We start from the raw sequence: 9,741 nt of genomic DNA, 5'->3' as shown, positions 1-9,741 counted from the left end.
CTTGAGATGCAGACAGATGGCTCAGCTGTATGATTTGCGTTACTTACCCTCCAGAAATGTTTCTTTTTCTGAAAAGCGGTACCCATCTTATCAGGTGATTATGGAAATTTACTTGGATGACTGTAAAGTGACCACACAGTAAATCCTTAATAGATGATGGTGGGTGGGGTGGTTACTATCATCAGCCTCAAGGCAAACATTCTTCCTATCTTGAAGTCCAGCGACACATTCTGAATCCCTGCAAAAAACGAAGTGTATTTCACCGTATCATTTCCCCCACCAACACCCTCTGATCCTTGTTGGTGTGAATCAGAAAGAGAATACAAGTTATTGCTAACAGGATGAGTAAGATTCTATGGGAACATCATCCCATTCTCTTGGGGGAATACGATAAATTGTGACTATTACTATTTTCCAGCACATCACATCAAAACTTGTGCCACCTTCTTAGAAAAATTAATGCTTGCTAAATTCCTTCTCTCACAGAGCAGGGAAAACCCCTCTAAGTCTACTTCTCCCCAAAATGTTTTGGGAGGTCCAGATCTGCTCCAACATGTAAAAAGAATAAACCATTGACATGGCAGCTGAGACCAACACGGAAATGCCTGAGATGTGTGGAGTGAAGGAACAGAGTAACCTTTGGATGGATTTCAAAGTCACTTAAGTGTCCTGAAATTTCTGTCTCAGGGTGTATTTTTAACAACTGAAAACCGAACGTCCCCTTGGGAGGGGAGTTGCTCTGATTTTGGCACGCTCCTAACCAACATAATTCATCGAAACCTGTGGCCAAGGCTGACGCTAAGAGACCTGGGGTCCTCCACTCCCTCATCAACCCGTACAGGAGACAATTGCCGAGGTGCCATTGCCGAGGCCAGCAATAGGGCAAGCTTTCCCATTCAGGTGACTTTGCAGTCTCATTGAATAAGGCTTTGCGTCCCTCCTCTCATTACCTCAGACACTTAGAACTTCTAGGTCTTCTCTCCAATCTGCCAGTGACTTGAACTTGAGAGTCCTTGAACCTGGTTCACAAACATCTGAGTCCCAGAGAATGTCCAGGCATGAAAAGCCAAAAGACCCATTTTTTAACCAAAACAAGAAGCTTGGGCTGTGGCAGGCCAGCTCTGCTGGGACCACAAGCCAGTACCTAGTTGGCACCTGCTGCCAACCTTCGTCCTCAAGAGCACCAGCCTCTTATGACCCAGTGGGGAATGGGGTTACAGTGTTTCAGAATCTGCTCTTGCTTTCTGATCCTCCTAATCCTAAAGAAAAGGTAACCACAAAAGACTAATCTGGTTTAGTGTTTGGCTCCATCTGAGGGGTCTGTGGGTGTGTATTTTAATTCTTGTTTAAGTTTCTCAGTAAGTTCAACACCAGCAGGAGCTGAATCAGTAATTATCATAGACTGTCTCCAACTCTCATGGGATTAGGCCCAGGAAAATCAGCTTTTAGAAGATCTGAAGACCATGTGATTGTGTGCCCTGCCAAGTATCCAGCCACACTAGAGGAACAAAAAAAAAAAAAAAAAGATGACATCTGGATTAATTTTCTTGGTGCTACAAATAGCTAAGGAGTACACACTCCATTATTCTGGGAGGAAATAAAGCACCAAAGCCTGGACTAGCTAATCCATGGGAGAGGCTGTTATTAATACAGATCCAAAGAGTCTGTCCACACTGTAGTGGACACCTCTTCCAGCACCTATTCTGTTGCATATCCTAGGTATCTCACTGCACAAGTAAAGGGCACTACAGATGTTAATGCAAAGCCACACCTGAGCAGTGTGGACAAGCAGCCCTGCCTGCATCTGAGGCAGTCTATGTTAGCATCCCTAAGCAGAGAACTGTAGTCAGAGAGCAACATTTGCCACCCGCTCCACGGGGCTCTGCTCTCATGGGATTCATTCACCACTCATTACCAAAAACCTGGATTGGAAAGGCACTGTGATAAGTTCTGTGTCACTTCCTACTGGAGAACTCCCTTTGTCCAAAATCAGTAGGATAATGTTCACTGTTTCTGAAGAACACGAGGACCTGCTCTCTTCGTCCTCTTCCTTATCACAAATTTCTGTTCTGCTTTGTGAGATCCTGTTCACCAACAGAAGTCTGTAAGTGGAGCCCAGGCATGGTTCCTATCAATACTGCACAAAGGCACCTCAAAAATGGAGACATTCACAGAGCAGAGTACTCATAACTCATGGAACCTCTGCTACTAACGAAGTTAAGTTAAAGGCAATGTAGCATCACATTCTTAGGCACTTTTTGCTTGGTTACATTTTAAGAGTCAAAGACGACAAGACGACAACCAACACATACATTTCTCATTAAAAGAATATAATGAAATTCTGAAAAGTAGCTTTGATTTTAATGAAAGTATTTGTTTTTCCTCCGATACTTGACCCTAACATGAAGTATTCTATTCATTGGGTTTCACTGCAAATATATTTTGCTATTCCAGTGTATGCCCTCCCTTCACTTTAATCTCTATCATCTGATTAACTACTATTTGGACATTAATTCCAAACTATGATTCTGGGAGAAATGAACAGATACTAAGCAAAGAAAAAAGAAAAAAAAATTCCAAAGGACAGGGGATTCCGTGGAAAACTAAATTTGAGAAGAGGAGGAGGAGGAAACGAAGGACAAGAAGAAGGGGAAGAATGAGAAGGAGGAAGAGAAGGAGAAACAGGGAAAGAGAGAAGGAGGAGGAGAAGGAGAAAAGGACAAAGAGAAGGAGGAAGAGACAGAGGAGAAAAAGGAAAAGGAAGAGGAGAAGGAAGAAGAAGAAAGAACTAGTAGTCATTGTGCAATAAAGTTTAACTTTCTTTAAATTAGAGACAGCCAAACTTATATAATACAAATGTCCTTTTTCTTCCTTATTCAAAGTATTTTTCCCACAGGAAGCTCTGCTTTTTGCCAACTATTGAGGCCTCAATGTCTACTTATTCCTACTACTGAGAACACAGAGCCGCTTGCCGAAGAAGGGCCCAGCTGTGTGCTCATGGTCTCCCAGGGCCCATGGAGTGGCCTGACGACTTACCTGCCTGCCTAAAGAGGCCCTTCACTTTACCCTATGTCCCAAGATTGGACAGCATGACTGCCTGGGGAGGTGGAGGGGCACAGACGATTTGCACTCTCATATCTAGCCAGAGGCAAAGCCTGGAATCCCAATATTTACTAAAAGCCTGTTGAAATACATGCACTGTGGGATCCTCGATCAGACCTTAGGACAGACATCAGTGGGAAAACTGATAAAATCCAAAAGAAAAGTGTGAAGTTTCTTGAATAGTAATTTCCTAATATTGGTTCCTTGATGTTGATAACTATACCATGGTGCTATGTTAACATTTGGGGACACTGAGTGAAAAATCAAAGAACTCTATTATTTCTGCTACTTTTCTATAGATCTAAAATTATTCAAAAATAGAGTTTCAGAGTGATATTAGCAAGATGGTGGAATAGACAATCCCCCAGCATCACGCCCCTGACAAAAATACAATTAGAAACCATTCAATGACAAGAATACCACCATGAATATACCAGAACTCAGGGGAGAAGCAGAGAAACCACCTAGGCACACAGAATTGGGAGAAGCCATGACAGGTAGGATGAACAGTCACTTTACACATTTTACATTTTATACCTCTTCCCCTAAGCTGGCATAGTGCCACTCACAGAGATTTTCCCTAGACCCATGGTTGCTGGTGAAGGAGGGAACTGGAGGTGAATATTCAATCTCCTCACTGATCTAGGAATCTTCATGGGAAGTCTATTCTGGTCCTATTCGATCAGAACCATTGGGAGTGTCAGGAAAGCTTAACTACTTGGGGTGAGTTGGAAACAATGACCAGGGTGTTCATCATAGAAAGCTGATCTCAGCACTCTGATCAGTAGGGATACCAAGTTAAACAGACTGGCCAGGACCATAGTGCTTCAGGAGCACAATCCAGAAGAAGGCCCAAATCCCCAGCTGGGTTTTCCACAAATCCCAGGTGCATGAGTGGAGTCTTCCTCTAGCTCAGAAACAACTAAAAGGTCGAGATTAAGTTCCAGTGCCCTCTTAAGTCTTCCTCAGACTGGAAAACAATGGCAGGGCAGCAGTGTTGTTTCAGGGCAGCATTTAAACTCTGGTATTTGCTATAAGTCTTCCCCAGACAAGGAAACAATGGCAGGGCAGCAATTTAGTTCTAGAACATCATTTAATTTTTGATATTCACTGTGCCTTCACGAGACTGGAAATGACAACAGGGCAACAAGTCCGTTCCAGTACAGTCGTTTAGTTCCAGTGCTCAATATAAGTCCTCCCCAGGATGGGAAGTGAAATTTGAAAAACAATCCAGAAACAAAAGGAGACAATGACAAAGAAATAGAAAAAAATTAAAAGAAATCAAAGAGAAATCCTAAAACTAAGAATACAATAACTGAACTGAAAAACTCCTGAGAAAGTTTTAACAGCAGACTTGATTAAACAGGAAATAATTAGCAAGCTTCAAGCCAGAATATATGAAATTATCCAGTCAGAGTAGTAAACAGAAAAGAGAATGAAAATAGTGAAGAAGGCCTACAAAAATTATGCTACACCATCAAGTGTACTAACCTCCATGTAATTGGAATTCCTAAAGCAGACAAGGAAAAAAAAAGGCCTAGAAAGTATATTTAAAGAACAAATGGCTGAAAATTTCCCAAATTTAGAAAGACGAACAGCATCCAGGTACAGGAGCTGAGAAGTCACCAATCAAATTCAAATGAAAGAGGAATTATCCCCCAAGGAGCATCATAATCAAATTAGCAGAAATCAAAGACAAAGAGAGAAAAACTCTAATCAGCAAGACAAAAGAAAAATATCACATCCAATACAGCTTTCAGCAGACTTCTCAGTGGAAACCCTACAGTCCAGGAAAGGGTGTGATGTTATATTCAAAGTGCTGAAGAAAATGTCAACCAAGAATACCCTACCCAGCAAAGCTATCCTTTAAATATAAAGGAGAAGAAACACAAACATACAAACAAAAGCTGAGGGAATTAATCAACACCATACCTGTTTTATAAGAAATGCTAAACAGAGTTCTGCAATCTGAATATAATGGATGCCAACATGTAATAGGAAAACATCTAGCTGGGCATGGTGGCTCATGCCTGTAATCCCAGCACTTTGGGAGGCTGAGGTGGGTGGATCATTTGAGGCCAAGAGTTTAAGACCAGCCAGGCCAACATAGCAAAACCCCATCTCTACTAAAAAAAAAAAAGTAAAATAAACAAGACATCTGAAGGTATAAAACTCACTGGTAAAAGTAATAAAACGGACAAAATCAGAATAATACTGTAAATGTGGAAAGTAAACCGCTTATATCACAAGTCTGAAAACTTAAAGACAAAACTATTAAAAACAATAGTAAGTGTAGCAATTGGTTAAGGATAGGCAATATAAAAATATGTCAACTTTTTAACAAAAAGTCAAAATGTGTGGGGCGGATTAGACTAGAGTTTATTTTTCATAGTTTTCCTTGTAATAAAAGTTAAATCATTATCAATTTAAAATAACCTGTTACAATTCTCAGATGTTTCTGTAAGCCTCTTGGTAACCACAAAGCAAAAACCTACAAGAGATGTGCTAAAAATAGAGAGCATAGAATCAAAACATGTTACTAGAGGAAATCACTTAATCACAAAGAAATATAGGAAGAAAGGAAAAACAGAAGAAAGGATCTACAAAACAACCTAGAAACAAGTAACAAAATGGCGGTAGTAAACCCTTAACTATCAATAATAATCTTGACTATAAAGGGATTAAATTCTTAAATTAAAAGCGTCTAGAGGCTGAATGGATTTTTTTAAAAAATACAAGACCAAAGTCTATGCTGTCTATAATAAGAAACTCACTTCACCTATAAAGACAACCAGACTGAAAGTCAAGGGATGGAAAAAGATATTCCACGCAAATGAAAACCAAAAAAGAGCAGGAGTAGCTACAATTATATCAGATTACTTTAAGAATGGTTAAAAAAAAAAAAAGGACAAAAAGGACTCCTTCATAACGATAAAGGCGTCAAGTCAGCAAGAGGATATAACAATTGTAATATGTATCCAACACCAGTGCACCCAAATATATAATAGCAATATTAATAAACCTAAAGGGAGAGATTGACTGCAATACAATAATAGAGGACTTCAATGCCTCACTTTCAGCAATGGGCAGGTAATTCTGACAGAAAATCAACAAGGAACATTGGAGTTAAATTGCACTTCAGATCAAACAGACCTAATAGATACTTACAGAACATTCCATCAAACAGCTGCAGAATACATATTTTTCTCAAAAGCAAATGGAACATTCTCCAAGACAGACCCAATTATTAACAAATTTTTATTTTTATTTATTTGTTTATATTTTTTGAGACGGAGTCTCGCTCTGTCACCCAGGCTGGAGTGCAGTGGCACAATCTCAGCTCACTGCAAGCTCTGCTTCATGGGTTCCCGCCATTCTCTTGCCTCAGCCTCCTGAGTAGCTGGGACTACAGGCGCCCGCCACCGCGCCCGGCTAACTTTTTGTATTTTTAGTAGAGACGGGGTTATACCGTGTCAACCAGGATGGTCTTGATCTCCTGACTTCGTGATTCGCTTGCCTCGGCCTCCCAAAGTGCTGGGATTACAGGCGTGAGCCACCGTGTCCGGCCAACAAATTTTTAAAAATTGAAATCATATCAAGTATCTTTTCTGATCACAATGGAATAAAACTAGAAATCAATAACAGAAGTAATGCTGGAAACTGTACAAATTCATGAAAATTAACATGCTTCTGAACAATCAATGGGTCTATGAAGAAATTTAAAAGGAAATCTAAAAATTCCTTGTGACATTTAAATGAAAATGTAAGCACAACATACCAAAACCTATGTGATACAGCAAAAACAGTTCTAATGGGGAAGTTTATAGGAATAAACACCTCCATCAAAAAATAGAAATATTTCAAATAAACAATCTAACCATGCACCTCAAGGAAACAGAAGAGCAAGAATAAACCAAACCCAAAATTAGCAGAAGGGAAGAAATAATAAAGATCAGAGCAGAAATAAATTGAGACTAAAAGAAATAGAGAAGAACAAAAGTTGTTTTTTTAAAAAATAAGCAAAATCAAAAAACCATTACATAGACTAATTAAGAAAAAAGAGAGAAGGCCCAAATAAATAAAATCAGAGAAAAAAAAGAAGACATTAGAATTTATACCACAAAAATATAAAGAATCATTAGAGACCATTATGAACTACATGACAACAAGTTAGAAAAACTAGGGGAAAAAAAGATAAATTCCTAAATACATATAACCTACCAGGATTGAACTATGCAGAAATACAAAACCTCTAAGACCAACAGTGAGTAACAAGACTGAACCAGTAATAAATCCTCCCACAAAAAAAAAAAAAAAACCCAGGACCTAACAGATTCACTGTTGAATTCTACCAAACATTTAAAAAAGAGCTAATACCACTTCTATCCAAACTATTCTATAGAATTAAAGAGGAGGGAATACTTCTATTAGGCCAGCATTACCCTGATATCCAAACCAGACAAGGATACAACAAAAAAAGATCTGATAGCTCTGATGAACATAGATGCAAAAACATCCTCAAGAAAATACAAGCAAACTAAATTCAACACATTAGAAAGATCTCACATGATCAAGTAAGATTCATTCCAGGGATGCAAGGATGGTTAAACATACACAAATCAATAAACACAATATATCACATTAACAGAATCAAGAAAAACCACATAATCATTTCAACAGGTGCTGAATAAAGCATTCACTAAAATTCAACATCCCTTCATAATAAAAACTCTCAAAAAACTAGGTATACAAGGAACATACTTCAAAACAATAAAGGCCATATATGTTGCAAAACCCCGTCTCTACAAAAAATACAAAAATTAGCTGGGTGTTGGTGGCTCACACCTGTAGTCCCAGCTACTCGGAAGGCTGAGGTGGGACATGTATGTCAAACCCACAGCTAATAAGAGGAAAACTGAAAACCTGTCCTCAAAGATCTGGAAGAAGAGAAAGATGCCCACTTTCACCACTTTTATTCAACACAGTACTAGAAGTCCTAGCCAGAGCAATTAGACAAGAAAGAAGTGGTATCCAAATTAGAGAGAAAGAAGCCAAATTATCCTTGTTCACGGGCAACATGATCTTGTATTTAGAAAAAGCTAAAGAATACCAAAAACTATTAGAACTGATAAATTCAGTACAGTTACAGGATACAAAATCAACATACAAAAATCAGTACCATTTCTATACACCAATAGCTAACAATTTGAAAAAGAAATCAAGAAAACAATCCTATTTACAATAGCTATGAAAAATTAAATACCCAGGAATAAATTTAACCAAAGTGAAGGATCTCTGTAATGAAAATATAAAACACTGATGAAAGAAATGAAAGAAGACAAAAATAAATGGAAAGATTCCCCATGCTCATGTATTGAAAGAGCTAATACTGTTAAATATCTATGGTACCCAAAGCAATCTATAGATTCAATGCAAGCCCTATTAAAATACCAATAAAATTCTTCACAGAAATAAAAAAAAAACTATTCTAAAATTCATATGTATCACAAAATACTCCTAATAGCCAAAGCAACCCTGAGAAAAAAAAGCTGAAGGAATCACATTACCTGACTTAAAAATATACTTCAGGCTGGACGCGGTGGCTCATGAGGTCAAGAGATTGAGACCATCCTGGCCAACATGGTGAAACCCCGTCTCTACTAAAAATACAAAAATTAGCTGGGTGTGGTGGCAGGCACCTATAGTTCCAGCTATTCAGGAGGCTGAGGCAGGAGAATGGCATGAACCTGGGAGGTGGAGCTTGCAAGATCATGCCACTGCACTCCAGCCTGGGTGACAGAGCAAGACTCCGTGTCAAAAAAATAAATAAATAAATACTACAAAGCCATACAAACCAGAACAACACGGTACTGGCATGAAAACAGACACCTACACAGACCAATAGAACAGAATAGAGAACCCAGAAATAAAATCACACGTTTACAGTCAAGTCATTTTTGACAATGGTGCCAAGAACATACATTGGAGAAAGGACAGCCTCTTCAATAACTGGTGCTGAGAAAACTGGATATCCATATGCAGAAGAATGAAACTAGATTCCATACCTCTCACTATGTATAAAAACCAAATTGAAATGGATGAAATAAATTAAGACCTGAAACTATTATATAAAACTACTAGAAGAAAAACACTGGGGAAGTGCTTCAGGACACTGGTCTGAGCAAAGATCTTCTGGGTAAGACCTCAAAAGCACAGGCAGCAACAGCAAGAATAGATAAATATGATTACATAAAACTAGAAAGCTTCTGCACAGGAGTGGGAATAATCAACAGAGTAAAGACACAACCTACAGAATGGGAGGAGATATTTGCAAACTATCTATCCAATAAAAGGTTAACCAGAATGTATAAAGAACTCAAACAACTCAAGAGTAAAAAAAAAAAAAATGTGATTTAGAAATGGGCAAAGGATCTAAATAGAGATTTCTCAAAAGAAGACATATAAATAGCCAACAGGTATTTGAAAGAATACTCAATATCACTAACAATGAGGGAAATGAAAATCAAAACCACAGTGAGACACCATCTCATCCTTGTTAAAATAGCTGTTACCTAAAAGACAACAAATAACAGACACTGGCAGGAATGCAGAGAAGGGAATGCTCACACCCTTTGGTGG

The sequence above is a fragment of the Macaca mulatta genome, chromosome 5 (assembly GCF_049350105.2).
Source record: "Macaca mulatta isolate MMU2019108-1 chromosome 5, T2T-MMU8v2.0, whole genome shotgun sequence".
NCBI classification, from domain to species: Eukaryota; Metazoa; Chordata; class Mammalia; order Primates; family Cercopithecidae; genus Macaca; species Macaca mulatta.
The sequence above is the reverse complement of the archived record's forward strand: the minus strand, read 5'-3'. Positions refer to the sequence as shown.